Source organism: Palaemon carinicauda, chromosome 39 (genome assembly GCF_036898095.1).
Source record: "Palaemon carinicauda isolate YSFRI2023 chromosome 39, ASM3689809v2, whole genome shotgun sequence".
NCBI lineage: Eukaryota > Metazoa > Arthropoda > Malacostraca > Decapoda > Palaemonidae > Palaemon > Palaemon carinicauda.
The window spans coordinates 46,999,344-47,006,843 of NC_090763.1; positions in this window are offsets into that span (position 1 = coordinate 46,999,344).

A 7,500-nucleotide genomic window follows, 5' to 3' on the forward strand; every position below is an offset into this window, starting at 1 on the left:
AACAAGTTTTCTTATATTTGACGCATATTTTAATGTAACAAAGACTTTGTTAGATTCTGTAGTGGAGGCTTAGTGGATAAAAAGTCTGAATGTGATTTTTTCAAGACATTTTACATACATTACACCTACAGTTGGTCCATAAACATTATTTATATTCTTCTTTAATCAGTAGTTGAGATACTACCGCTAAAATGTTATGGGGTCAATTGACTGGCGAGACAGTACTACATTGGATCCTTCTCTCTGGTGACGGTTCACTTTCCCATTTCCTTCATACACCAAATAATTTAGCCTATTCTTTACAGTTTCCTCTGTCCTCATACACCGGACAACACTGAGATTATCAAATCATCTTCCTCACCCAAAGGGTTAACTACTGCACTATAATTGTTCAGTAGCCTCTTTCCTCTTGATAAGGGTAGAGGAGAGACTTTAGCTATGGTAAGCAGCTCTTCTAAGAGAAGGACACTCCACAATCAAACCTCTCTACCATGGCCTTCCGCTGTCTTGGGTTAGAGTTCTCTTGCTCGGGCACACTATTCAGTCTAATTTCTCTTCCTCTTGTTTTGTTAAAGTTTTTAGTTTACATCGGAAATATTTATTTTAATGTTACTGTTCTTGAAATACTTTATTTTCCATTGTTTCCTTTCCCCATTGGGCTATTTTCCCTGTTGGGGCCCCTGGACTTGTAGCATCCTGCTTTTCCAACTAGGGTTGTAGCCTAGCTAGTAATAGTAATGATAGAATTAATAATAGAAATTTCCTTAGATTGACTTCCATCATTTCAGATTCTACATACCATATAGAAAAATCTATTTATTTCAAAACCAATTCATTCAAGTGCTTACTCACATTCACTCTGTCCTTCCATCATGTTTTGTTCTGTATAACACTACCCAAATTTAACTTTCATATTTGCCTTCAGTAACTGTATATTCGAGTTGGGTACTTCCCATCTTTCCACTATGTATACAACAGTCAGAAAATGTCAGATTTTTATTGTATTTTTCTATCACCATAAATATTACACACCTTTTTTTTTCTCGTGAGTGAATCTCTTCCTTTTGGGAGAGCCCTTTCAGTACTGTAGAGTAGCACTGTCATTTAAATAAGTCTGTCGTGTATGTGGATGTGCATGAGTAAAAAAAAAACACATCCATACACTGAGTTATGCATGTGCTATTTTATTCTTGTACGTACACACTATCAATTAATTATTTCATATATATATATATATATATATATATATATATATATATATATATATATATATATATATATGTATATATATATATATATATACAGTATATATATATTGATTATATATATATATGTATATATATATATATATATATATATATACAGTATATATATACATATATATATATATATATATATGTATATATATATATGTATATATATATATATGTATACATGTATATATACATAGATAAATAAACACACACATATGCATATATATATATATATATATATATATATATATATATATATATATATATTATAAAATATAAATGTATATATATATAGTACACACATATATATGCATAGGTAAATACACACATATGTATGCATAGGTAAATACACACACATATATATATACATATATACATATGTATATATACATATATATACATACACCTATACATGCATAGGTTATACATATATATATATATATATATATATATATATATATATATATATATATATATATATATATATATACTGTATGTGTGTATATATACATATATATATATATATATATATATATATATATATATATTTATACTGTATATATATATATGTATATATATATCTATATATATGTGTGTATATATATACTATATATATATGTGTGTGTGTGTATATATGTATATATATAAAGTTGAAGTATTTAGTTGATATAAAATACAATTGCATACAAATTATGTATATCCTAAGAGTCCTCTCATTCCTTCATTGTTGTTGAAAAAATTAATTTTATTAGATAATATCTAACGACTGATGTTAAATGAAAGTAATTTGAAAATATCAAAGGACTTTAGTAAAACTGTTGCATAATTGAAAGAATCTTGAAGTATTTGATTGATTAAATCTTGTTTGTCACTTATTGAACAAAAGCTGATTAGTTGCAAAAAATATCCGGCTTATCAATGTCTAAAATATCTAAATCTTCTTTAAATTCATATTTAGTTTTGGAAACAAATTGATCTTAATAATATTATTCAGAATTACACGATTTAAAGGCGACAACGCTTTCCAAATCATCTCTGGAGCGAAGGCAATGGTCTTGCAACCCCCATCCCTAACATAAGTTAAGAAAGGAGGTTTGCTATTCATTGAGGGGAAAAGGATAGGGACTTCCTCATGTATTCTTTTGGAAAATATTTCCTAAAGGATAGAGACTCCCTCGTCTATCCTTTAAGAAATTATTTCCTAAAGGATAGGGACTTCCTCGGCTATCCTTTAAGAAATTATTTCCTAAAGCATAAGGAATTCTTCGTCTATCCTTTAGGAAATTATATCCTTAAGGATAGAGATTTCATCATCTATCCATTAGGAAAGTATTTCCTGAAGGATAGGGACTTCCTCGTCTATCTTTAAGGAAATTATTTCCTAAAGGATAGGAACTTTCTCATGTATCCTTTAGGAAATTATTTCCTAAAGGATAGGGACTTCCTTGTGCATCCTTTAGGAAATTATTTCCCAAAAGATGGGGACTTCCTCATGTATCCTTTAGGAAAATATTTCCTAAGGGGTAGGGACTTCCTCGTCTATGCTTTGGGAAATTATTTCCTTAAGATTAGGGACTTCGTCATATATCCTTTAGGAAATGATTTCCTAGAGGATAGGGACTTCCTCTTGTATATTTTAGGAAATTATTTCCTAAAGTATAGGGAATTCCTCATTTATCCTTTAGGAAATTATTTCCCAAAAGATGGGGACTTCCTCATGTATCCTTTAGGAAAATATTTCCTAAGGGGTAGGGACTTCCTCGTCTATGCTTTGGGAAATTATTTCCTTAAGATTAGGGACTTCGTCATATATCCTTTAGGAAATGATTTCCTAGAGGATAGGGACTTCCTCTTGTATATTTTAGGAAATTATTTCCTAAAGAATAGGGACTTCCTCATCTATCCTTTAGGAAATTATTTCCTAAAGGATAGCGACTTTTTCATCTATTTCCTTTAAAGGATAGCGACTTCCTCGTCTATCCTTTAGGAAATTATTTCCTAAAGGATAGAGACTTCCTCTTCTCTCCTTTAGGAAATTATTTCCTAAAGGATAGGGACTTCCTCATCTATCCTTTAGGAAATTATTTCCTAAAGAATAGGACTTAATCCTCTATCCTTTAGGAAATTACAGGGACTTCCTCAACTATCCTTTAGGAAATAATTTCCTCGTGTTAGAAAAGTACATATAACTTCATGTAACTTTTTATGCATAAGATGTAAAGTCAAATTACTTTGATATTATGATTGAAAGGTTTGAAAAACTTTATATAAGCACACAGATAGGTGAAGTGTGATGGAAATATCTCTTTTAGACTGGGGGAAAAAATGTCAGAAGTTGGTAAGAAAAAATGCGCTCCTTAGAAGTTGGTATGAAAATGCGTTCTGTAGAAGTTTGGAAAAGAAAAAAAAACTACCTTGGAAGTTGGTTAAAAAAGTATACTCATTAGGTGGCAAGAAAAAGACGTTATTTGAAGTTGACATGAAAAACGATATTTCAAATTGACAGAAAAAAAATGCGTTATGATATGTTTACAGGAAAAACGTTATTCCAAGTTGACAGGAAAAATACGTTATTTGAAGCTGCCAGGGAATGTATACTATTTCAAGTTGACAGAAAAAAATACGTTATTTCAAGTTGACAGGAAAAATACGTTATCAAGTTGACAGGAATAAAAAAAATATGTTATTTCAAGTTGACAGGTAAATACATTATTTCAAGTTGACAGGAAAAATACGTTATCAAATTGACAAGAAAAATTACCCCTTCTTAAAATGGGTAGGGAAACTATGTTTTTTAAGCTGAAAAGAAAAATACGGATATTCAAACCTGGCATAATTTTTTTCTTCATTTTTCGAAGATGGAAACAAAAATCCTTTTACTCCTTAGCAGTCATTATTACATAACCAGAAATTGAATGCCCAAGAGTTAACAAACCTGATTACGAAACTTGCAAAATACCCAAGGAGACTGGGTTGAAGATCAAATTTCTCTTGAACAAAACGAATAAATGTAGTATTAATAAACTTATAATTACTTGATTTATTGATTCATAATATTATAAACCACAGAAAAGATGACTGAATTCGGAAATACATTTTCTTGATGACTGAATCCGGAAATACATTTTACCAGGATTTATTCAAATAAGAAAATTTTGGAATATTTTATTTTATTTTTTTATTTCAAAAGCAAATTTTTTTTTTTTTTTCAGATTTTTTTTCGCTCGGAAACATTTTGGGTCACAAATGACGCAAGTTTGTGAAAATGAATGGCCAAAACTGTTTGTTTTAATTTTTCCATCAGTTTTGAAACCAGGGTATTTTTAATCAGTCATTCATTCAAGTTTGGACTTTTGAAGCCTGTCGCATTAATTATATTGAAATCCTAGTACCCCTCTCCTTTTTTAATTGGAAAATATATTTTATTCGTGAATGCCTATATGATCCAATTGAATCATTATTAAATAACGATTAATATTTAGTTCATTCGTCTCTCAAACCAGCAAAGTAATGTACAATGATGGTGATGAAGAAGGCAAGAATTATCATCATAATATTTGACAAATGTCTGAATAATGTAATACAAATTATCTTTAAATTCCCAGCTCCAAAATCAATCTCTCTCTCTCTCTCTCTCCTCTCTCTCTCTCTCTCTCTCTCCAAATTTCCAGCTCCAAAATCTCTCTCTCTCTCTCTCCTCTCTCTCTCTCTCTCTCCAAATTTCCAGCTCCAAAATCTCTCTCTCTCTCTCTCTCTCTCTCTCTCTCTCTAAATTTCCAGCTCCAAAATATCTCTCTCTCTCTCTCTCTCTCTCTCTCTCTAAATTTCCAGCTCCAAAATATCTCTCTCTCTCTCTCTCTCTCTCTCTCTCTCTCTCTCTCTCTCAACAGATTCCAAAGATTTGGGTCCGAAACCAGTTCGAAGTCATGATTTGTTTTCATACGGATTGAGGGCGAGACAAGTGAAGATTTTACAGCAAAGATTTTCTGCCGGTTCCAGTTCAATTTTTGTTGTTGTTGTTGTTGTTGTTGACCTGTGCATATAATTGCGTGTGCGTCTTATTTATGAAGTATTATACATAGATGGAAATGCTCAATATATATTACCCATAATTATTGCAGCAACTCCTACCCTCATTGTCGTTACTTCGCGTGTTTAAAGATCAAAATAATGGATGGTAAATATTGCATAGTTTGGAAGAACTGCCATCGATTGAGTCAAAAGTTTTACAAATAAAGAAATCGATAGGACAGACGCTTCGCTCTTCTAGTTTCTCACAGCTCAGGATTTTTTTTAAACGGAAATGGTAATTTCCAAAGAGTTTGCAGAAATATCTTTAATTATTCTGAATGAAAGGATAGATGATTTAAAGAGCTAATATAATTAAATTCCGATTGGTATCAACTCAGTTTAACTTACACTGGCAATATTACTTTACTTTTTTTTTTTTTTTTTTTTTTTTTTTTTGACCAGGGGTCTACCATAGGAGTTATCAGCAGCTATTGTCTGGTTCACTCAAGACCTAATGTTTGGGGACAAAGTTTCCTTCTTATTATCTACCTTTAAAACTTTTTGAACATTAGAGGCAAACTTTTTACCCAAAAATAGTTTCCGTGTCAAGCTATGTTGACGAATACAATAGCAAATTTACAGAAAAAATACTCCTGACGAAAATATATTTTGCTAGTTTTGAATATGAAGACAATATATTTTTACTAGTTTTGAATATGAAGACAATATATTTTTGCTAGTTTTGAATATGAAGATAATATATTTTTGCTAGTTTTGAATATGAAGATAATATATTTTTGCTAGTTTTGAATATGAAGACAATATATTTTTACTAGTTTTGAATATGAAGACTAATTTTTACTAGTTTTGAATATGAAGACTAATTTTTACTAGTTTTGAATATGAAGGCAATATATTTTTACTAGTTTTGAATATGAAGACAATTTATTTTTACTAGTTTTGAATATGAAGACATATTTTTGCTAGTTTTGAATATGAAGACAATATATTTTTACTAGTTTTGAATATGAAGACAATATATTTTTACTAGTTTTGAATATGAAGACAATATATTTTTACTAGTTTTGAATATGAAGACAATATAATTTTACTAGTTTTGAATATGAACACAATATATTTTTACTAGTTTTGAATATGAGGACAATATATTTAAAAATGGAAAAAAGTTGGAAAGCTTAAAAGAGCCGAAAAAAAGAGATATTTTCCATTACATTCTATGAATAATCAACGAATTCCTATTCATGAAGAAGCCATCATGAAATCTATAAAAGCGTTAATTTAATCACTTTTATTTTTGTAAGTCGTTAAGCACGAATTTGATTCTTTGCTTAATCACTTGGCTGAAATTGAATATTTGTATTTTTACCATTAAGAAGACACTTAATTCTGTTTATCTCTGGCAAAGGAGAGAGAGAGAGAGAGAGAGAGAGAGAGAGAGAGAGAGAGAGCGCATTTATACACGGACTAGGTTATAAGATTTGCATATCAGTGAGAGTGATGCACGCCTAGTTTTGGAACAATAACAGGTTTACCAACCGTGTGTCACACAATCGTACATAGTTCATTTTGTGTATATATTATGCTTGTATCTTCGCTCTTCCCTCGCTCTAAAAAGAACCAGAATAAACATGTCTGTTTTTCTCACCGGTAACGGTGTCGATTTTGAACATGAAATTTCCTGTTGCCTTGAGCTTTTGTATATAAAGGAGTGTTCTACAATAAACTCACTCAGTTGCTTTCATCCTGTCTTTGGGTCACAACCTTCTCTCGGCCCGTCACACAGGTAATTAAACACACTGTTTAAATGTCTTATCAAAAGACACGTGTCAATAAAATATTCACTGGAATTTAAACACAGAGAGAGAGAGAGAGAGAGAGAGAGAGAGAGACCGAGACCGTGTGTTTTGTGTTTAAGGAATTATTTAATGAGGAGACGTAGAGGAAATTGATTAAGTGCTTATGAAATTATCCAATGCCTTTTGAAGATCAAGAATTTAATTTAGAGTTGAAGGGGTTTTAATAACATCTTTACCAGAGAAGGGATTTAATCTCAAAGAGAAATGGGAAGGGTCACATAATGCCAATTAAATAGCACGTAAATAAGGCACCATGACACTTTTTTTTTTTCATAAATTATGAAATAAAATAGATACTTAATTTTTCCCCATAACTACTAGTATTGGCTGAAGTTCTTGTAATTATTCTTGTTAATAAA